Genomic DNA, 23890 nt, shown 5'->3' with positions numbered 1-23890 from the left:
AATGGCACAAAATCCTATATTCACTCTCATAAAAGTATTCACAAAAGAGGCTTTAACATTTAAATGCAGGTAGAATCTTTCTTTTTTTTTTTTTTTTTTTTCACGGAGAAGGTTATTGAAGAGCCAGAAATAGAACAGCCGCGAGGATGATATACGCTGGCGGTGAATAATATGCCTTGAGATCTGCTAAAAGATTTAACATTTTTTTACTTTTTCAAATATGTCCCAAAGCAGCCATCAGAAATATGGATTTAGCTGGTTACGGCGATCTGAGGATGTGTCACTGTCACTACAAATGAATAGTCTGAGAAGTTTATTCAATACAAGATGCTTTCTTCCCCAGTGGGAACAGATGCACGTGTGAGCTTGGGGGTCCAGCTACTGTGATATGAATTTCCAAGGACTCGGCCACCAGACGTCTTTGCATAAATTATGTCCTAGATTTTACTTTGTGGAATAAGTATAAAACTATAGTGTTCCTTGTGGTTTTGGAAAGTCACCAAACAGCAGCTCTTTTTTACATTTCTGAGCCTGAGCAGCTTGAAGACTATCAGAATGTCTTATTGATGTATATAGCGATTCCACATCGCAAGTGACCAACACCATTTTGCAATCCAAATGTATGCCATCGATTTTTAATAAAAAAATCAGAAGTATCTTTAACATACGAAGGCAAAGTTTTGACAAAAGGTGGAAATCAATGAATTTGCATATGGCTTCGCAAAGGTTATTATTTCTACTCATACTTTATATAGATTTTGTATATACCGGTGTGTGTGTGTATATATATAATAAATATATATATATTAGTTTCCCATTAGATTATAAATACTTTCTATATATGAATTCTATCATTATCTACTATTATTGTATTATTTATATAGGAGTGGATCTGTCTATTGCCCCTCCCCCCCTTTTTACATAGATTTTGGAATTATGTACTGTCTATTAAGTGAATATATATACACAGTAAGTAAGCGGCCATTTTCTTGTGGCCTGTGGGCTCTGCCCGAGGCCTACAAGTTTCACCGCCTGCGTCGGAAGAAGACGCATGAAGTGGACGTTCCTGAAGAAGATGGAGGTGGCGCTGGAAAGTTCTCTCGCAGCATTGGGGACGCCCCCAGTGCTGCGAGAGAACTCATTTGCATACCGTCGAAAACCAGTATTTCTACGCAGCAGCGGCGAGGAGAAGACATCTAAAGGTACGAGACGAATAGCCTTTCTTAAGGCTATTCCGACTTGTTAGGGACAAAAAATTGCTTCTGAATGATAGGATCCCTTTAAATAACTTTTGGTGATTTATTCCCCATGATTTTATCTGCATATAAAAAAAATAAATAAATAAAAATCTTTCAATTCCAACTTTAACCACTAAGCCTAAAATGGCTTAAGGCTATTTCTACGTGTTAAGGACAAATATTTTGATTCGAATGAATTTAGGGAACTTGGTCTTGGATCTGAATTTAGGGGACTGTATTAATATAGTCGGTGTGGTTGAGAATTTGTTCTGTGGTCTGTATTTGTTTATAGGGGGCTGGTCTAGGAGCTGTTACGTTTGTTTCTTATATGGGGTTTTGCACTATTTAAGGCTCTGGTTTAGTATATGAATGTATTGGTATTATTATAAAGATTGGGATCTGAAAAAATTTGGGGGTTGGTCCAAGGTCTCAATTTCCTTTGTGGTCTGGCCTATGGTCTATTTGCTCCACCACTAGTAAATGATTATAACATTTTACATATTAGTAGTAGAAGTAGATAAAGTGTTTGGTCATCACATCATACTCTGCCTCAGACAACGTAAAAACTATTTGGGCTCTTGAAAGCTGATAAATGTCTGTGAATAGCAAACCTACTTCTGTATGAAAAATGTCAGTCCTGTTATACTGTCATCTCTTTTACATTCCTCATCCACTATCTTTATATTATAACCAGTGAATCCATCATATAAGCCAGTTATTGATTTTCTGTAGCTGTGGGTATTCTGTAGCGTCACATGTTACAGAATCCATGAAGCATGACATTATTTAAGGTCCATGACATGTCCTCACCTTAGAAAAGAAAAATAAATTCTGAAAGGTCACCATGCTGTGAATGTGCATTATTTAATAAGCCAACTTGTGAAAATGAGCAGGTGCTATGGCATTGGGACAGCTTTAAGAAATGTCATTGTTAAGCTGAGAAACTGAACTGCTACATCTATACTATATTAAAGTGAATGTATTAGGTATTTAAAGGGGTTACCCAATTAAGGACACTTATCCCTATCCACAGGTATCTATCTTTGTCAAGTATAAAAGCTAGAGGAGCTACTTAGAGTACCTTATCTGTATGTATAGTGCTGCTATCCCTTGCCCTCTAAATATAGTGAGGTTACTTATTGTCATGTCCTAGTCTACTCAGCAAAGCTAGCAACTGACCTGCAGAAAGCAAGAAATGTCAGTCTATTGCCTATGTCCCAGTGATTATGGTAAATAAGATGGAATATTTCAGTATACTGTTTAAGATACGGTAAGTCAAATAAAAACACCAACAAATTTGGAATAATATGTCACCAATTGTTTATGTGCAATGTCCTGGAGCTAAAAGTGTAAAGATGGTGCTGAGGGGTGAAGATCCAAGATGGTGGTTACTCATTCCCACGCCAGTCACAGTGGTGCCAGATCCTCTTACAGATAGCACAGTGATGAGGGGGTCACAACTGAGTGCCTGATGGTAGAGATAATTCCCCCAGGGCATTTGCTATTTCCAGTCTTCTGATTTTTGGTGTTTCAGGGTGCCCTTAAAGATGGATGGGATTGAGACACAGGAGACATAGTGGCAGCTGAACAGATGATGATCATGGCTGATTCTATTTTGACAATTCTATTCTTCCAGTCACAAGTAACATGGAGGTACAATTCCTTTTCTGAGACCGTATCCACACACAAGGCAATCCACATGAACAAAAGTGATATGGAGTGATGTCAAACTTGATCCTAAGTATCCTTGAAGGACAATACACACACATTACCTTTAATAGAAATATGTGGAGTTAGAGTAATAGCCTTGTTATATAGCCCAGTACTACCTACCAAGAGGAGCTTAGTCTATATCATCTATTATCACCTTAATGAGGATGAAGCTATTTTCTTACAACAAATATGTTATCAGATAAAGATCTATTGTTTAAATCAAGTTTTAGGTTAAACATATTTTTTTTCTCCATTTTTAAAAATATTTAATATGTGATCACCTACAGTTAATAAGTCCTAAAATCCACTAGTTTTCACGCTGGCTTATGAGCATCTTAATAAGATGACATTTTCTTTTCTGTAGAAATCACTTCTCAGCAGTCACCTCATTACCACAGACAGGATTACAATGAAAGCTATCACCTATATATAGATAGCATTCACAGTGGGTGATGGTCACAACTCATCTACTCCCCCTCCTTGCACAGGCCAGGACACTCTCCAATAGATGTCAATAGGGCAAAGATTATGAAGATTAGCGTTTTCAACATCTTCTTCATCGTCTAGGTCTGCTTCATTTATGAGGAAGAGCCCATCTCCTCATTTATCAGGCACACCCTCTGTCGGCAGTGCTGAAACCTATGCCAGCTTGTAGCTGGCATAGATTTCAGGGCTCATTTGTGCCAGTTAACTGACATAAATTACCATAAATATGGTGGTGCAAGTGGACCTGACCATGCCACGATCCTTGTCACACCCCTCCAGGAAAGTGGCAGAAAAACAGAATACAATTGCAAATTTTTGCACAAACAAATTGCAACCTTTCTATGCCATGTATGAAAGAAAAGTGACATACAGTGCATAATAAATCTGCCACAATGAGTCCTCTCCAGCTTCTAAGTTCTTGTGGCTGCAGTAAAGCAGATCTCTGCATGTTAATAACTACAACTTAGAGAAGATGGTTGCCCCATTATCAAGTATGGATAACACAATAAAAAAAATACCATCAGAAAAATAACTACAAACAATTTAATATGTAAAATAAAAATATACAGTAGGTCAGTGATGGCGAAGCTATGGCACACGTGCCTGAGAGGGCATGCAGAGCCCTCTATGCTGGCACATGTGCTGTCGCCCGGATCGCTCACTAACGGGGAATCCAGTACAGGATTCCCTGTTGATGAGTGATCGTTGCCTTCAGTTGTATGTGCAAATGCACATACAGCTGAAAGCTGTCAGTGTAGGCCGCAGATCGCGCGACCACGGCCCACACTGACTGTAGAGTTTGACCTCTGCCCCGACGCGGGCGCAATGATGACCAGTGTCAGCAGTGAAAAAGAGGTGGATGCCGGCGGCTCTTCATGGGTGAGTATGAGAATGTGTGATTGCGTGTGGCTGACTATGGCTGCCTGTGTGTGAGTGTGTATATGATACTAAAGAGCATATACTAGTGTGTGTGTGTGTGTGTGTGGGGGGGGCGTATTAAAGAGCATATAATACTGGGGGGGAGTACTAAAGAGATTATAATACGGGGGGCGTACTAAAGAGCTTATAATACTTCAGGGGCATACTAAAGAGCTTATAATACTGGGAGGTGTACTAAAGAGCTTATAATACTGGGGGGGCATAGTAAAGAGCATATAACACTGGGGGCGCCGTACTAAAGAGCATATAATACTGGGGGGGCGTACTAAAGAGCATATAATACTGGGGTGGCGTACTAAAGAGAGTATAATACTGGGGGCGTACTAAAGAGCTTATAATACTTCAGGGGCATACTAAAGAGCTTATAATACTGGGGGGTGTACTAAAGAGCTTATAATACTGGGGGGGCATAGTAAAGAGCATATAATACTGGGGGGGCCGTACTAAAGAGCATATAATACTGGGGGGGCCGTACTAAAGAGCATATAATACTGGGGGGGCATACTAAAGAGCATATAATACTGGGGGGTGTACTAAAGAGCATATAATACTGGGGGGGCATACTAAAGAGATTATAATACTTCGGGGGCGTACTAAAGAGCTTATAATACTGGGGGGCATACTAAAGAGCTTATAATTCTGGGAGGATGCGTATTAAAGAGCATATAATACTGGTGGGGCATACTAAAGAGCATATAATACTGAAGGGATACGTACTGAGGAGCATATAAGACGGGGAGGATGTGTATTGAGGAGCATATAATACTGTGTGTGGGAGGGAGCATACTGAGGAGCATATAATACTGGGGGGGTGTATTTATAAGCATATAATACTGTGTGTGGGCGCCACTGGGGAGCATATAATTCTTGGGGGGCTACTATGGAGCATATAACACTGTGTGGGGGGACCTACTGTGGAGCATATAACACTGGGGGGCTACTGTGGTACTGCGGAGAATATAATACTATGTGGTGGGCCTACTGTGGAGCATATAATTCTATCTGGGGTCCCCTCACTATTTATATCACATAGTATCTGTTTTATAGTAGGCGTGATAGTACAGGATGTAAGAATATTACACGGTCGCTATAAAACAGATCCTGTGCGATGTAAATAGTGAAAATTAATTGTTCAAAGTACAAAATGCCGATTGCTTTACATTTCAGTACAAAGTTGCATTATTGAAAGCTCTGTAAAGTCCCATTCACACGACTGTAATTTGTTGTCCGTAACTGTCTGCAATTGTGGATCCGCACAGTATTAAGATTAAATTGCCGTGTTGGCACCCCGCGATAATTTAGTGTGTTTTGTGTTGCAGTTTGGGCACTTGGTCTCTAAAAGGTTCACCATCACTGCAGTAGGTCAAACATTCCCTTTAAGGGCCCCTTCACACTACAGATACGCTGCCTGATTCTGAACGTTAAAACACGTTCAGAATCAGCACATATAAAGCAGATCCCATTCATTTCAATGGGGAGCCGGCATACGAGCGCTCCCCATTGAAATGAATGGGCTGCTTTTTACTCTACGAGCGCTCCTATTGTACACATGAGCACTTCCCATTCACTTCAATGGGAGCGCTCGTAGAGTAAAAAGCAGCCCATTCATTTCAATGGGGAACGCTCGTATGCTGGCTCCCCATTGAAATGAATGGGATCTGCTTTATACGTGCTGATTCTGAACGTGTTTTAACGTTCAGAATCAGGCAGTGTATCTGTAGTGTGAAGGGGCCCAAATGTGTTAAAGTAACATGAACCTCCATATTAAGAATTGGCTATTTTCATGCCTATAGGCCCAGCTACACTGTAGAAATAAAATATCTGTATTTATTTGGTATCGTAATAGGTATCATTATCTATATTCATGAGGATGACACTGAGATGTTAATAATTGGAGTACGTTCTACGGATAGTTTTGCTTTGCACAGATTTTATCTCTGCGAGATCTACGTAGTGTAAAAAGAACAATTCTTTTCAGTGTCGCCATACCTCATTGCTTGTTATCTTTCCTTCCTGTTTCCATAGATACCAGATATGTGCGGCTGGAATTAAATTAATTAGAAGCGTAGTGTCATCTTCTGCCGGTCTCCAGGTCACCTCGTGTGACTCATGGTCCAGAGCACCTCCGTGGATACTGCACTCTCTACATGCCGTGGTTCTCAGTACTCTGTCTAAGTGGTTCTCAGTACTCTGTCTAAACAATAAGCATCAGGTCACCTCCTGATGGGTCATCCAAGGAATTGTACCTGAGTGGATTGTAAGCTGCATGTCCTCTTGTTGCTGCAAGCATTGCGCTATCAACCTTTTTAGAGATTACAAAGCAAAAAGCACCGTTCCAACAAAAAATCCAATTACTTTTGTTTCAATGAATGGCTTAGACATTACAATTTTGAGCTAAGGAGTACAGACATCTTCATAAATCACAGTTTGCAACATCTGAATGCAATTTCCAAGGCTACGTCTATTCAGGTGTATCGATTGACTTGCATTCTAATCAAGCGTAGTCCAATACAGCTACCAACATGTCAAGGACTGGAAGTATCTAATGCTCTGACTATGAATGACAAGCAGGACTAGATTGCTGTGACTTCATGCATAGAGCTCTCTATCTTGAAAGCTTATCTCTGCTTGTATTGTCCAAAGGACCTGGTGGGGTCAAGTTCGACAGTAGTTTGGCAAAAAGGAATTATTACATAAATTTTAAGGCTTGGACCCATGTAGAGAGTCACAGCAAAAAAACAGAAAAGACGTTGGTAGAAACACATAGCTGTTTTTTTTGCAGCATTTTTCACAGAAAGCCTTCCTGACCATATTATATACAGAAAATGCTGCCATTTTCGTTGTTATAACTGACATGTGACGGTTAAAAATGCAAGTGTTTTTAATAACACAATGTTTCCGCAGTGGTCAAATGCTGCATTATCAGAAAGTGAGGCCTCAGCCTAAAGACATTTATGGTATATTCACAGGATGTATCCAGTATTATTGTTCAGGAGCACCAAACTGTAAAGTCAAAACTGGAACTGCAAAGTATAATACCTTCTAATACAACCCCTAGCTTCCGTATATTATCTTTCTCAAAGGGTTCCAAAACCCAAAATAGCCTAAGTGGTTATTCTATACTATTTAAGTTTCTGTAACCCAAGAAACAAAGGAGATAGTGACCTGGACAGGTAGGTAGTCTATGGTAAGTGGGGCCCTGTTATAGATTTTGTGCTCTGGCGCAGAAGCTTCAAGTTATACCTCTGGCAATAAGACTGGGCTGAAGCAAAGAAGTATGGACTTATTATGCTTACTTATATAGCGCCATCATATTCCACAGTGCTTTACAGATATTGTCAGTCACTGTCCCATTTAGGGCTCACAATCTACATTCCCTATCAGAATGTCTTTGGTGTGTGGGAGGAAACCAGAGTACCCGGAGGAACCCATGCAAACACGGGGAGAACATACCAAACTCCTTGCAGATGTTGCCCTTGGCAGGATTTGAACCCAGGACTCCAGCGCTGCAGTGCTAACCACTGAGCCACCGTGCTGCCCAACTTATTCAGATTCCTGCAATGATAAAGTCTGGGTCATTAGACCCACACTTGTGATGGGATTTGCAGCCATAATCTCCACCGGCGACGATGATAAAATGTATAATGAGCCATTTTTTCGCAGTGTTACTGCTGGAGATCAGTGTACGCTACAAAAGTACACAATGTGTCAGCCCGTTCAGCATGTTTGATGGTGATTGGTCAAATTTTACTTTGACTATAATGGAGCCTGTTAGAAACACAACATCTGCAGATATGAGAATAATGTCTCTAATTTACTTTCAAAGGGACAATATTTTCTGTTCATTGTACAGGATAGCATTGAGACCAAACAATTAAAGCAGATGCCTCTTTCACACTTTTATCATGTATTTGAGACTATATAACAAAGACATTTAATTGGAACTTTTCTCGGTCTGCATCATGGGAATCTTTGTATAGATACATTTATTGTACCAGCCTTCTAAACGGTTTGTTGCTGTCAGCATCTGTATTATACCAGAGCTGGAGCCAATTAAATCCGCAGTGTACAGATAAAATCTGTTACTTTGTATATAAAATGGTATCACATCACAGAAGAAACAATAAAGACTGCAGAGCAGAAATGCCTCTAATGCCGAGTGACCCCCCCCTGCAAACATAAAGAGCTATGGAACCAGGGACCTCCATATAGGAGACTAAGGGGGCATTCACATGCGGCAAAATGGCTCGGATTCTGGCGCGACTCCGCGCGGAATTCACACGGTGTTTTATGCAAATTCCATGCTGTCATCCATTCTGTTACTTCTAGTGCATAAAACTCTGACCATGGTCATGTGATTTATGGTCCATGGTCATGTAATGAGCACACAGGTGCACTGCTCGATACCAGGGAGATGTCTGATTATTGTGCTGTGACTATAACGAGCTCATCACATGACCATGGACCGTAAATCACATGACCATGAACAGAGTTTTATCCACTAGAAGTAACAGAATGAATGACAGCAAGCAGAAATCTAGAGAACCGTGAGAATTGATACAGAAAGTATATGGGAAAATTGTACAACTTTTTATTATACAAACCATAACATTTCTCTTTCAATATTTGTCTGAAAGTGGCCAACCCCTTTAAGTTCCCTTCTATTACGATTAGACATCCAGGTGGTTATGATTTTTTGTATCTTTTGTAAAAACTACCAATTTTATCTCCATAGATATTGAGGGTAAAGCTTATTTTTTTAAATTACACCTTCTTCCATACCTCTCCTAAGGATGGATATTCTAGGGTAGGGTCATTTTCTAGTTGTCCATGTGCTTTTGTCCATTAACAGTATACACAATTTTTTTCTTGGTGCCCAACCTTGATAAAAATAATAAAAAACTACACCCAACATGGATAGAAGCAAAATGAAAAGGGAACGTGTCACCAAAAATGGCTTATTTTTTCAATCGATAGATCATTTCACAGATTATCTACCCCCACCCTGCACACAGCATGTCTAGAAAATTCTTCCATAGACCTCAATAAATTGACACCAGACTATTGCTGCCTATGGCCATGACTATAATACAAAGCATATCAAATGTTGCTAGCAGAGCAGGGGAAAAGCTCAACTAAGATGGCTGTCTCCAGAATCCCCTAGAAAATATAAACAGATTAGAAAAAAGTGATTTTACTATATACTTTTAATAAATAAATGTAAAAAATTAGCAATCCATTTCTTTTAACGCACACATGCTCAACCAACACAACATACAAACTCCTCCATGGGCTTTTGGCCGTTGTTTTATTGATTAATGTTGTTTCCAATGGCGACACCCATTCAGAATCTATTTACAGTTTTGTTGGAAGACCTCTTTCATAAGGTTGGCTTAATTTATGATTTTCATATGCTCTAATTAGTGTTGAGCGAACCCATTGAAGTTTGGGTTCGATGAATTCGACCGACTTTACCAAAACGTTTCAAGTACCCAAACTTGACCTGAACTCAAACCCCATTGAAATCCATGATGACCCAAACTTGTTAACCCAAAAATGGCTGTAAAATAGGGATAGTAAGGGGTAGCGTGCTGCAAAATAGTGGTAACAACAGGGCAAGGGCCCTGCAAAAGTAGGGTAGAGAAAGTACTTAATTAATAACATACATACTTACTTACTTAATTAATAACATAAAATAAATATAAATTTAAAAAAAAATTAAAACAATAAAACAAAATAATAATTTTGAAACAGGTAGTAGAGGTCCAGGAGGAGGAGGTAGAGGTGGATGTGGCGGTTTAGTGGAAAAGGTGGAGGAGGTAGCCAATACTTTAACCACTCACTCAGGCACTGGCACAGCCTAAGGCCGGGTTCACACGGAGTATTTTGGTTCGTAATGTGGAACGTAGACGCCGCGAGAGCTTTTGCGGGCCGTATACGCTCCCATTGTTTTCAATGGGAGCCGGTACCGTATACGCGGCGCTATTTTGCGGCCATGATTTTACGGTGGCCGCAAAATAGCCACCGTAAAAAGTATAGTCCTGTGGGATCCATGCCTGGCTTAATGAACGTAAGTATGTTCATGTTGGCTGTGGATAGGCGGATCCTCTTGTCAGTGATGACACCCTTTGCGGTCTTGAACACATGTTCTGATAGAACACTTGCTGCAGCGCAGGTCAGCACCTCCAAGGCATAGAGGGCAAGCTTTGGCCACATGTACAAATTGAACAGGAAGGACCCATTGTTCAATACCAGGAGACGTGTCACCATGTGAGTCAAAATCTGTGCTAGGAGATGGTATGGGTACACACGCAGTTGTTTTCACTGTGCTAGAAGACAGTATGTGAATACAAACACAGTTATTGTTACTGCGCTAGAAGACAGTATGTGTATACAAACACATTTATTGTTACTACACTAAGAGATGGTACGGGTACACGCAGTTAATTTTACAGCGCTAGGAGATGGTATAGGTATACACACAGTTACTGCACTAGGAGACGGTTTGGGTAGTGACAGGACCAGGGGCAAAGTGGTAGATGGAGTATACATTTCTCCCAGGTTCCTATCATACACGATCTAGATGCAGCAGCTGAGAAAAAATGTGTTCTTAGTAAAAAGGTAAGAAGGTCTGGCCAGTGGAGTAGGGAGAACTGAGTGTCTCTACTCTATTCAGCCACTACAGGTTCTGGGATGTGTGGGGTTAAATCCTTGTATCCTGAAATGTATGTATATAAGGGCAGACAGCACACAGGTATATGGCTCTCTCTGTTCCTGGGAAACCATTTGTAAGTATCATTGTGGTGGTTTGTGTCTAGGGTGCTGTGCAGTAGGCCCAATTCTCAGTAGTTAGGAAACCTGTGGTGAAAGTAGTAGCTGGACAGCTAAGATTTTATTTTGTTTTGCCTGAAAACTTCTAATAAAACTGGTTGCGGGCAGTTGCACCACATTTGACTGTCCTATCTTCAGCTGCAGCCTCCCCCTACTGAGCCTAACTAGCTGGAATGGTGACAGGACCTGTGACCCCGCCTCTTATATAGAGAGGACACATGTCCTGCCTGGCCAATCACAGCCATGTCCATACTGAGCATGTCTGTGATGTCTGTGGGCTAAAAGTTGTTTGATTGGCTCCTCAGCAGTACACACAGTATATACAGTATACCCAGCAGTCTACATAGTGCACGCAGTATACCATACCTCCCAACTTTTGAAGAACAGAAAGAGGGACAAAAAGTGTGGCAAATTTAGCCCCACCCACTTTTATGTTGACCCCACCCATTCTCATTCATTTTTCATATACCCCCACACAGTATAATCCTTCTACAGTCACCAGTACATTATATGTCCCCACATTATAATGTTCCCCTCCAACTGCCCCACAGTATTAGGTCCCTCTCCTGGTGGCCCAGTTTAAACTGGTGTAAACTAGAGAGGACATGAAGCTGGATCAGCTGGAGGGGGACATTAAACAGTGGGGGTAGTTGAAGGGGGACAATAAATTAAAGGGGCTCTATCAGCAAAATTATGCTGCTAGAGCCCCACATATGCGTGAACAGCCTTTAAAAAGACCATTCAGGCATTGCTAATGTTATATTAAACTCCCCCCCCCCCCCGTTTTAAAATAATACTCTAAAAAAGAATATGATAATCATACCTTATCGTGCACGCTGGGTGGGCATGCATGGTCCGATGTCATCTTTAGCCACGCCTACATCTTCTTTGTTCTTGCAGCGATGTCCTCGGGTCCCATCTTCCTCGTCTTCTTCTTCCGGCGTCATTGCTTGTAATCCCACGCCGGCGCAGTAGCAGGGGAACAGTTGCAGGGGAAATGAGCAAACTACTGTTACTTATCTATCTCCTGACTCCCCTGCATTCTCAGTCACTGTTGGCCATCTTCTGGGACATCATGTGACCGGGGCCCTGCGACGCGAGTCATATGACGTCACGTAAGTAGGCCGAAGCCTGCCCGGAGAGGTAAGTAACACAGTTTTTTTATGTTATCTTACCTCTCCCGGGCCTCCGATCGTTATACTCGGGGGGGGGGGGGGGGGGGGTCTGAAAACACCCCCGAGTATAATAGTGCTTGTGGGGCAGGCCGCGTTACTTACCGATCCCGGCCCCTGCCAGGATCGGTAAGTATATAGGGCCCGTTACCGTAACGGCCTATTAAAAAACAAAAAACCACGGTAGTTACGCCACTGCCTGTGTGTGTCAGGGCCCTGGGAAACTGCCGGCAGCCAGCCATCTTTAATCATAACAGCGCTGCCAGCAGCCTGGGGCGCCGAGGTTACCGATCCTACCCCGCACCACTATTAGTGCTCAGTTTGTCAATGCAAATGCATTGGCCAGGGACCCGAACCAGCCCCTGACATCCCGATCGGGCCCCTGGCCAATGCATCTGCCTCTGCGGCTCATAGGTCACTGTTCAGTCTCCTCTCCTCTCTCAGCGGGAGGTCGTGTGAGTGAGAGGTGGGGGGAGGAAATGCAGCAGAGAGCCGGAAGATTGGGGCTAAGTGACTTTTTAAAGAGAAAACACTCATAAGCGGGACAATCTCTAAGCTGTTCGGGACTGCAAATGCGGGACTGTCCCACCAAAATCGGGACTGTTGGGAGGTATGGTATATACAGTATATACAGTATGCTCACCAGTCTACACAGCAGTCTGCGCAGTATATACAGTATATACAGTATGCTCAGCAGTCTACACAACAGTCAACGCAGTATATACAGTATACACAGCAGTCTACACAGGTCTATACAGTATGCTGAGCAGGCTGCACAGTATACACCATATACTCAGCATTATACACAGTATGCTCAGCAGTCAATCAACCAGCTTTAGGGATGAGCCAAACCTGAACTTCAGCGCTGAAGTTCGGGTTCAGGTACCTGAATCCATGATGTTTGGCATGGACTCAAACTGTACGGTTTGGGTTCACTGATCACTAGTTCCATACGTCCCACCTACCAGAGGACAGAAAGAGGAACAATATGTGCGGCGAGCTAAGCACACCATGACAAATTTAACCCCACCCACTTCTAAATTGACTCCGTCCATTCCCATCCATTTCTCTTTGTGTTCCCCACACAGTATCATGCTCTTACTATCACCCTAATATTATATACCTCCACATTATAATGTTTTCCTCAAATTGACCCCACAGTATAGAGGAGACATTAAATTGGGGCAACTGGAGGGAGACATTAAACTGGTGGCAACTGGAGGGGGACATGTGTTTGTTAGTGTTTGGTGTTTTTATCTCACCTTTGATGGGCCTCCACTTATTGTACTTTAAGGTCTGAGGAGACCCCAGTATATAATAGGGCTTCGTGGGTGACAAACTGTAAAAGTTTCATGTTTGGGCAAACCTAACATTTTTGAAAATTTCAGATCGAATACAGTTCTAAACAAATCGGTTTGTTAGTCTCTAGTAGTCATACCGTGTTTCCCCGAAAGTATGACACCCCCTGAAAGTAAGGCATGCGGGGGTTTCTGTTGAATTGCCTAATATAAGGCATCCCCCGAAAAAAAGGCATGCCCGGCAGTGGTGTGCGGGGTTTCGGGGGACGGGGCTTAGCGGAGGTTTCGGGGGGGGGGGGGGCTTAGCGGAGGTTTCGGGGGCGGGGCTTAGCGGAGCTTTGCAAGCTCCACTTCACTGACACAGCAGCCTGGCTCTGTGCTCCGTGTGCACAGCAAAGCCGGCTGCTGCCTCTGCTGTTGTAGGATGAGCTCTCCCAGCTCATCCCAGAGGCAGAGACAGCAGCTGCCATACAGAAGAGGCAGCAGCCGGCTTTCCTGTGCACATGGAGCACAGAGCACGGCTGCTGTGTCAGTGAAGTGGAGCTTGCAAAGCTCCGCTAAGCCCTGCCCCCCGAAGCCTAGCTAAGCCCTGCCCCCGAAGCCTAGCTAAGCCTCGCTCACCACTACCAGGACGAACAGCAGCACCAGCGCTGCTAGGAAGAAGGGAAAGGTAAGTATGATAACTTCCCCCCTCCCCTACACTACACTACCTACAACCGGCAGTCATGCTGACGCTCCACTAAGGAAGTGCCGGCATGACTGCCGGTTGTAATAAGGCACCCCCCGAAAATAAGACAGGTCCTATATTTAGAGTGACAATTTAATATAAGACACTGTCTTATTTTCGGGGAAACACGGTATGTGATATACTGTTCATAAAAATGCATGAAAGCAAATTACAGCTATCTTGAGACATTGATTGCTGCATATACAAAAATAGTAATAAATCATCTCTGCCTTCTCTCTGGTTATTCTGGCTATCACTGACAGCTGCCTCTCCTCTCCTGTAGCCAAACCATCTTGTGCGGTTGCTAACTCTGCAGAGGTGTATAGGTATGTCCTTGCAGAGTGAAACAGCCAAAACCCAGATGTATATAGTTCACAGGAGGTTTTCAAGTAGTTAAAAAATAATGTATACAAACTTAGCCAAAAATATAAGTTTGTATCTCTGGTAGTTAGTGGGTTTACTTCTTGAATACCCACTACGTTTTTTTTTTTTTTTTTATTGTAATTTTATTAAAGTTTTATAAAGAGGAAACCCAGAAATAGCGCAAAATATATTCACAAAACACACAGGCCCACAACAGGAAAGGAAGAGGAAATATGTGCAAATACACAATTGTTTCTATATTATTAATAGGAAAAAAACACACACACACACAAAAAAAACAGAATACAACTACGAGATATGATGGGGACATAGACACAGGACAAGAGCCACATGGAAAGGGCAATATAATATCACACTATGAGTAAGTTACAGGAAAAAAAGAAGCAATGGAAGACCTTTCTCCAAGACCTAAAGATCATGAAGCATCCAAAAGGTATCTGAGGGTTTTCAGTCCACTACCTTATCAACAAACATGTGGAATATATATGAATTATATAGATAGATGTTTATATAAAACATCCTCCAGCTTCTGCTAAACTGAGACGCACTGCAGGTCACAACTAAAATTACACATATCTATAGAGGTCAACCTGTAGACCTGTTCTGGGTCCAAGAGAGGTATGATTATTGCCCTGTGTTCACAATGTATACTCATTTTTAGGTCCAAGAGAGGTATTAGTGTAGGGTCCCACCTTAATGTGGTGGCCTTATCTGAGCAGATGGGCTTCCTACTGTTTGATCAAATATATACAATGAAGAGCCTCAAATTTATATATTTAGTCTGTAGACCATATTAGTTTGTATATTTGCCAATAATAGCAGTAATGCAGTTTCCATCCTGTTCTTTATATGCCTTTGTGCCATGTCAGAATGTTGCTTGCAGTACTTTTCTCTCCGCATGACTTGTGCGGACACCGCAAAGAAAATACAGACATCATTATAGTCTATGGGGTCCGTGTGGTTTCTTTGCTAACAGCTTTTTAATGTATTCGGTATTCCGTTCAGGGGGTTCACAAATGGAGTACCGAATGCATATGTGAACTAGGCCTATGAACCTCAGGCTATTTATTTCCATTCTTCACAGGTCGGTATTCATATTGTATGGCTTTCCGCTGTATTAATGTTAATCATCCTGACTAGATCTTTACTGGAGGCTTGTTAGAAAACTGTTCATTGCTATCAACTGCAGCTAGAACAATACAATGTGTTGAATGAAGAATTTAACATTTCTCATTTCAAAAGCCATGTCATTGCAGCCGCTGAGATATCTTCAGGATGTCCTGCGGGTGATAGGAGTCTTAGCTTTGCTCAAACATCTTCTATTCAGGTAGAATGCAAAATCTTCTATGTTCTGTATTCTCTGAATTGATGAGATAAGTGCTGCTCTTTGTGGCTTCCTCTCCTTGCTGAATGCATTTTGCCTTGATTTCTCCATTCTACTTTTATCTTCACCAAGGAATAAATCTCGCATTTGAATATGTAGATCTGAAAAAGACAAGTCATTTTTAAAGGGCACCAACCAATATAAAATTGCATCACTCCAGAATTCATATTAGTAGAAAACATAGCACTTATTCTACATTTTCAGTACAGGAGCGTAATGCACCTGCTCGCGTAAGCGGCCACAAAAAAATGGCTGTCCGCATGGCTTGCAGAGCCGATTTGCGCATGCGTTGAATTTTGACCCACCGTGCGCCGGAAGAAGAAGATAAAGAGGCCATTGATGACAAAGATGGAGGTGGCAAGGGGCAACACGGTGGCTTAGTGGTTAGCACTGTAGCCTTACAGTGCTGGAGTCCTGGGTTCGAATCCCACCAGGAACAACATCTGCAAGGAGTTTGTATGTTCTTCCCGTGTTTGCGTGGGTTTCCTCCCATTCTACAAAGACATACTGATAGGGGAAAAAATGTACATTGTGATCCCTATATGGGGCTCACAATCTACATTTCTTCTTAAGGCTTTTCCGATGTATTAGTCATAAAAAAAATGCGTTTGAATGATAGGATCCCTTTAAAAATGTAAAGTAGTAAAGGAGAAAAATTAGAGTACTGTACAGATACTGGGTCATATTAAGTAGCTCTTGTGAAGGATCTCACCTCGCCAAAGCCACTTTGCCCCAGCCTCTGGCCTATCTGGCCTTGCCATGGGCAAAACTGCAATCACCTTCTTACCTTTACCGTCCGCTCTCACCCTGAGAGAGGGACCAGGTCTTATAGGATAATAAGAAATGAGCATTCTAAAGTTTTATATTTATTAACCCAAGAGGGTCGATACTAGACAATCAACATACATAGAGATATATGCTAGCAGATACAAGCTTATATGGCTACAGAAAGGTATGTTATAGTGCAATAAGATTAAAAGAATAAAAGATTAGAAGCAGAAATATAATACCCAGTTGGGTCTCCGGAGTTCACCTCATGAAATTAAGGGCACAGTCCTTTAGAGTCCATAAGTAGTTAGAGTCCATAAGTAATCCTTAGGTGGTAAGAGTTTGACTCCCCATTAGCAGAATAGTCCAGGGTTCATGGAATCTCCATAGGCAATAGAGACCTTGGTCCAAGGGATTAGCTTCCACAGCATCACAGCACTTCGTGACACATCCCAGCAGTCCAGGAAGAACAACAAGAGCCTGGGGTCTTGTCATGTGTGACAATATATCTGCACTCAGCCCCCTCCCATGATGAGGTCAGCAAGGTGGGCAGGTCTCCCCCTCACTTTGTACCAGTATGACTATATACGGTCATAACTCTTTGCAGATGTCCTGTGGAGTCAGGTTGTCTGCTAAAAGGTGATAGCAAGTCTCTCAGTCCACTGATCCCAGACACCCCCTGCTAAGAATAACAAAGTTAGCACAATTATGACAATGCTGTGCCCAGGTTGAGACAAAGGGATGAGCCAAGCTACCTCCAGGGAGGAATTAGGCTTGGACAATTGGATACTATCTCTGGCATCTTGCTAATCAGGTTGAGTAAATTAACAGGGCAAAAGGGAAATATATCTGAGAAGGCAGTGAAAAAAACCCATAACTCTGGGCCATTCATCACAGCTCTACACAACAATTTTTTTTTATCTCTAGTGTTTAGAGTCATAGTCCATTGTTACCCACAGCAATTCACGCACCACAGCAGGACCATGAGCATATAATAAAGGGACAGGAGGGGGTACTATGTCTCCTTAAGGAGACTGCCTTTACAGGCCAACTTTTGGTGTGTAGAGTCTTAAATTGCATAAATGCTCTGCTAAGAATTGTAGGTAAAGAATTTGCAAATAAGGTTTCCTTGCTGGAAAAAGAAAAAATTGCTCTAGAGCCACCTTTTGGAATGTAGCTTCCTTTAGATCAATGCTTCGTTTTCAATAAACTTAGATTGAATGACGTGGGATTAAAGCAAAACCAGAATATCTCATCCGATAGGAAAAAAGACCCATTTTTAGGGTTGCAGTCCCTTTTCAGTGTGAAACACTGTGAAGAGTACTGGCTGGCTAGATGAGAGGTCATAGATATAATGAAAGTACATTATAAGTTCTGTTTTAATTCAACAACACCAGTGGCGTAACCAGGAATGGCTGCGCCCGAAGGTGAACATTTGACATGCCCCCCCTCCGACTTTTCTGCACAAACCACATTCCTGCACACACTATTATGCCCCATAGTGGCCCTTGCACTCAGTATTACGCCCCACTGTGGACCACCCATGAACAATTATCATTTTCAGACTCCAGAGTATAATGATCAGAGACCCAGGGAGGATACAAACATGAAAAACAATGATACTTACCTCTCCCTAGCTCCGGTGCCATACCCGTGACCTTACTTACTGATTCCCGCTCTTGCTCACAGCCGTCTCTGCTTCCGCAGAAGGGGAAGCACAGGCCACTGTGAGCCGCAGTGAGGATCGGTAAGTAAATAGGGTCCGTTACTTACTGCAGCAGATAACGACCTATTAAAAAAAAAACTTCAGGGGCCCTGTGGCAGTAGCTACCACTGCTACCCCAGTATTTACGCCACTGAGCAACACCATTTGTAGGGTTAATTGTGAATGTATTTGGCACATTGAGAAGTGAGGAATTCACTGCTACAATTTCTGTACTCTACAAGCAAGGTGCTTATTAGCCACACCATAGCAGAATGACACCATATAACTACATTATGCTAGGTTCACAACAGTTTAGAACAACAGACAAGGGGTCGGTGAAATAGCAATGGCAGATGGAGCCCGATGGACCCTACTGACTATAATGGGGTCCCTTGGGTGTCCGTTGCTTTTAACCTGAGATTAGCAGGTAAAAAACTCATGTATGCAACACTTACAGTAGCCTTTCTGTATATTACTGTTTTCTGTAATGGAGATGACAGAGAAACTAGAGGAAATGCTTAGGGACCAGCTGTATTGGGGACCAGGAGCCTTAGGGGACCCATAAGGTGACTCTTCCTAATATAAGGAGACCAGCACTATAAGCAATAAATTATACTTGGGAGACCCTAGTACAGATTTTGTATTGGAGCCTAGGAGCTTCATGTTATGCCTCTATGGAGAAGTAAGCTTTCACCAACTATTTGCAATTTTCACCTTGCAGGCCATTGAATTATCTATTGTACACAAAGGATGGCTAATTTATATGTAGAACAATCTGGAGAGGGACGTGTCTCCCCCTAGACAACAATCTTATGAATACAGATTAAAATGGATCATGTTCTGCGTAGGATTCAAGGTCAAAGCTTTAGCAGATGTGGAGCAGAGAGGAGCGAAGCATGTGCTGCAAATGCTCCCCACTGGTCATGTGTCAGAAGTAGACAGGAGCTTTAAGCCCAGGGCGCACCAGGATAACTGTCTTTTATTGTCTATGACAGGTGTATAGCTCCTGCGGCAGCAGATTGAGTCCGAGCAATGTAAACAGTTATTAATGGGTAAGTCAGCACTAAAGTTCCTGATCTGGAGTTTATGAGCCTCATTTATGATTAACACTTTCCAATCCAGTATCTGTAATGTGTGATGTTGGCTTCTAAGGCTACATTCACATGACCGAGGTGCAAAATGGCTGTGAAAAATGTCAATTTTTGACTGCCATCTTGCACCCAAGGGGAAGCCGTTTTCATGGATTCCCTATACATTACGATGTATAATGGGATTTGTGACAATGGCCAAAAATAGAACATGACCTATATTTTGGTGCTCCCTTACAACAGACCATCAAAATAATGGTCATACAAATAGGTCCCAGTCACAGACAATGAACTCAATGCTTCTGTGTAACATACGTTTTTTTTTTATCATTATTGTCTGTAATGTGAACATAGCTTTAGATTGCCCTTACACAATGAATCCTTGCATCATCTGTCATGTACTAATTCACAAGACACATCTGTACTTTTGCCTTTACTTCAAATGTGAGAGTACAGGTACGTCCCATGAATTGGTGTATGATGTTATGATCAAAAACACCATCTAGGGCACCCTAAGGGTACATGCACATGATCAGGATTAAATGCAGATTGTCACAGTATATTTCAATTGGAGAAAATCTGCAGCATAATCATTAGTATTAAAGTGAGAAATTCTATTTCCTATGAATATAATGCAGATTTTTTTTGTACAGGACCTGATCTAAGGTGCAGATTTTAAAATCCACAACATGTCAATTTATTTCTTTTTTCTGGAGCAGATTTCTAAAAAATTGCTTTAAAGTCCACAATGGCTTCAAAATTTGCATTCAACTCTGCATTGGTGCTGGTTGGTGAAGATTTCCTGTGTGGATTGTGTAGATTCTTGCATGTAATTTCTGGTCGTGTGCATGTACCTCAAGGAGATTTGCAGGCTTATTGATTGATGACCTAGTGTTGGATGAAATTAAAAACTACATAATTAGATTTGCCCGCCATAGTATGAGAGCATCCTCCAGTGGACCCAGGCTGGCACACAATATCAGGCTCCAAAGGTCCTAAAGAATAAGCCTTATTTAGGTCTGACTGTGGAGACAATAACCTGCCTTATTAGATCCATATATAAGAATTTCTCATATCCTATATTTCACATGTAGCGGGTATAATGGAAACCTGTACAACACCTAAAGTTGTTAGTGACTGGTGCATGTACCCCAGTGTATTGTTCACTGATCCAGCCTTTTAGTAGTTTAGCGCCTGCATATTCATAATGACTTGAATTCTAGGTGTGTTTAAATATTCAGGATTTCTGATCCAGATTTCAAAGCCAATACCAGTTGTGGCTAAAAGGACAATTTTTTTAACTGAAAGGTCATATGACTTCATAAGGTTCTATTGGTGTCTGTCATGTAACAGATCGGACTACCTATCAATTTAGATCTTCTAATATGAACAATGAAACTAATGAATACTGATGTGAATGTAAGGTGGTGAGGATGCACACCTTAAGGAGTTTGGCTGTTCTCATCTTGCTCCACTCAAACAGTTGTGTAGGTTGGCAAGGGAGGGGTCCAGCTGCTGTACACACTGTACTTTGGTCGAAGCATGCTCTCCTTGAAGTATGACAGCTTGGCCAGTTCTCAGACAATATTTATTAGCGCTTCTTAAGTTGTATTAGCACATATCACAAGGTAAGACTTGTACTGTATGCTGCATTGATGAGTACATGCCACTTTGATTGATGTAAATCATGACAAGGTGGTTGCTTTGAAGGTTTCTGGAAGATCGTGCAATAGCTCTTGATAGGCGGAATTGTGCTTTACCTATGAGTTGCATCACAGAAGAAATTGAGTATTGCTCTCCCATAATGCATCCCATTCATGGGTGGAAATGGCACATTATTTAAGGTCCTGTTCCCATCCTTGGTGAAGAGGGAGTCCAGAGAAGCTGTCTGAGAGGAGCAGCGGCATCCTGCTTTGATGTCACTACAAGAGGCCTTATGGCTTGGTGAAGAAGACGTCTTGCATGGAGACGTCTACTGGTTCTTGGACCCGGGACAGCACTAGTATCTCACTCAGCTGTGACAGAGGTTTGCAGGAGGCAGGCTTCACAACCCTTGTGCTAGCAGAAGCTCAGTGTCTATCATTGGGATTAGGGAAGTATCTATTGGTTCTACTTGCATAACGTTCTCCTGGACAGCTGCTTGTATCATCTTGTCTAACATCTCAATGCAGATATATAGAACTTTGCACCAAAGTAACTGGTGTCTGAAGTGTGTGTTGCTTCCTCCATCAGTGGGAATCTTTGCTAGGCCATACCTAAGTATGGCTCCTTGAGTCAGCTGCAGAATACCTCAGCATGATCAGGTTAGCACCATATTGCAAGTCTTCCCCTAATAATGGTAGTAGACCACTACGTACATCTTTAATATGATCAGTTAGAAAACTCTAACCTTGGTCAAGTTTTCATTTGGAGGGGGCTATAAGTACAGTACATGTGTCCGGCATAATGCACTGAAATGAATTCTGTTCATATAGGCAGCAAGTTGGATTGTTCAATATTCCAGGACAGCCGAGAACAGTAGAGACAATTAATCAATGCAATCAATCTGCTAGGTAGAAATCCCCGGCTGCCAGCACACTAAGAAGTCTAACAAAGACTGAGAGGCCTGGCTGTTTGAGGAGAATCATCTGGGATTCAAGAAATGCGCAGATTGTTTTTAGTTACCTGGAGACCAGAGCTGCTGGCCCGGTGTCAGCTATAAAACTTTTATGTTGAGCCGGCTCTAAAATGAAAGAGAATTTACCTCTCCCAAGTTTAAAGGAACAGAACACTGCAAATTGCTTTGGCGCTTAGTGTTTTTTGCTCTACAGCTTGGAGTTCTATCAAAAGCAAAGTGAACTTAAAGTAGCACTCCCACAAAAATTTTACTTTTTGGCCCATGCTGTGATTTCCAAAACTGTTACAGTTTGTAAATCGCAGCATGTCTATTATATCTATGGAAACACCAATGGCTTCCTTAAAGTAGCACTCCCACAAAAAATTTACTCTCTGGCCCATGCTGTGATTTCCAAAACTGTTACAGTTTTGGAAATCGCAGCATGTCAATTATACCTATGGAAACACCAATGCTTCACATTCTGTGAAAAGTGTTGCAGGAAAAAACACAATGTGTTGCCACTGCAGTTTTTCCTGCAGTGCGTTTTTGCTGCGGCCTGCTTACGTGGGGCCGTAGTCCTAATCAGATTTTATGATCTTTCAACGGATCACAGATACTGATTAGGTGCGGAGAAACCACACTGATGTGAACCCAGCCTTACCTGCACAAAGACTTCTGTAGAAGACAAGGACTTGTATCACAGTCAAGATAGACTGTTCTGTCTTTTTCATTTTACTTGTCTATAACTGTGATCGTATCTCCCTGGTTTCTTCTACTCTTCTTCTACTGCTGTGTTCAGTTTAATAAAAATATTGAATTATAAAATAGACATAAATGTTACAAACAAGCCACACAAATGATTTTGGCTGCAACTTGAAACTTGCTGTCATGAAACACATCAACAAGTAGCCTTAGATTTAAAGGATCCTATGTATACTGCTAGTTTATGTGAATTTAAGACTTTTCCTAAATGCATTGCTTTATCAAAACTGCTTTGTTTGGCCGCTATCTTAATTTATTGACTTCATTGTTTACACTCTGTTTCTATGGCCCTTGGGATTATCTGCTCATTTGTGAAGTGATGTAGCTGCCTGCTCTCAGGGGGGGAGAGGGAGGGGCTGGGAGCAGCTCTGAGCTGTTTGTGTATTTTAAGTAGCGGAGCTTCTCAGATAGGCGAGGTGAGAGTTCTGGGTTTTCTGAGCTCTTATCAGTCGGTTTAATTGAATTTAGCTGATAAGGACTGATAAGGGCTGCATGACATACCTCTGTATGTAATGCAAACTGACTACATCAGCTTCACACTGTGGTAATTCATTTACAACCAATCCCGTGCAAGTGAAACCCCACCCACCTATGTGCCGAGAAAAGCAGGAAGTGAAGAGAGCACAACAGCCTGCAGGTTAGTGAACAAGCGTCATGGGAATACCCCTTTAAGACTCTAATACATGGTGTGAGAACATGACAGGTAAAATGCTGGAGTCTCACTATATCAGCCCCAGATTCCTGACTTATGTGTGGTCCAGTGCGGGTCTGGAATAGGTTTCAGCCCAGGTGTGGGTCC

Source organism: Leptodactylus fuscus, chromosome 9 (assembly GCF_031893055.1).
Source record: "Leptodactylus fuscus isolate aLepFus1 chromosome 9, aLepFus1.hap2, whole genome shotgun sequence".
Classification (NCBI taxonomy): domain Eukaryota; kingdom Metazoa; phylum Chordata; class Amphibia; order Anura; family Leptodactylidae; genus Leptodactylus; species Leptodactylus fuscus.
This window is presented reverse-complemented; position numbering follows the sequence as displayed.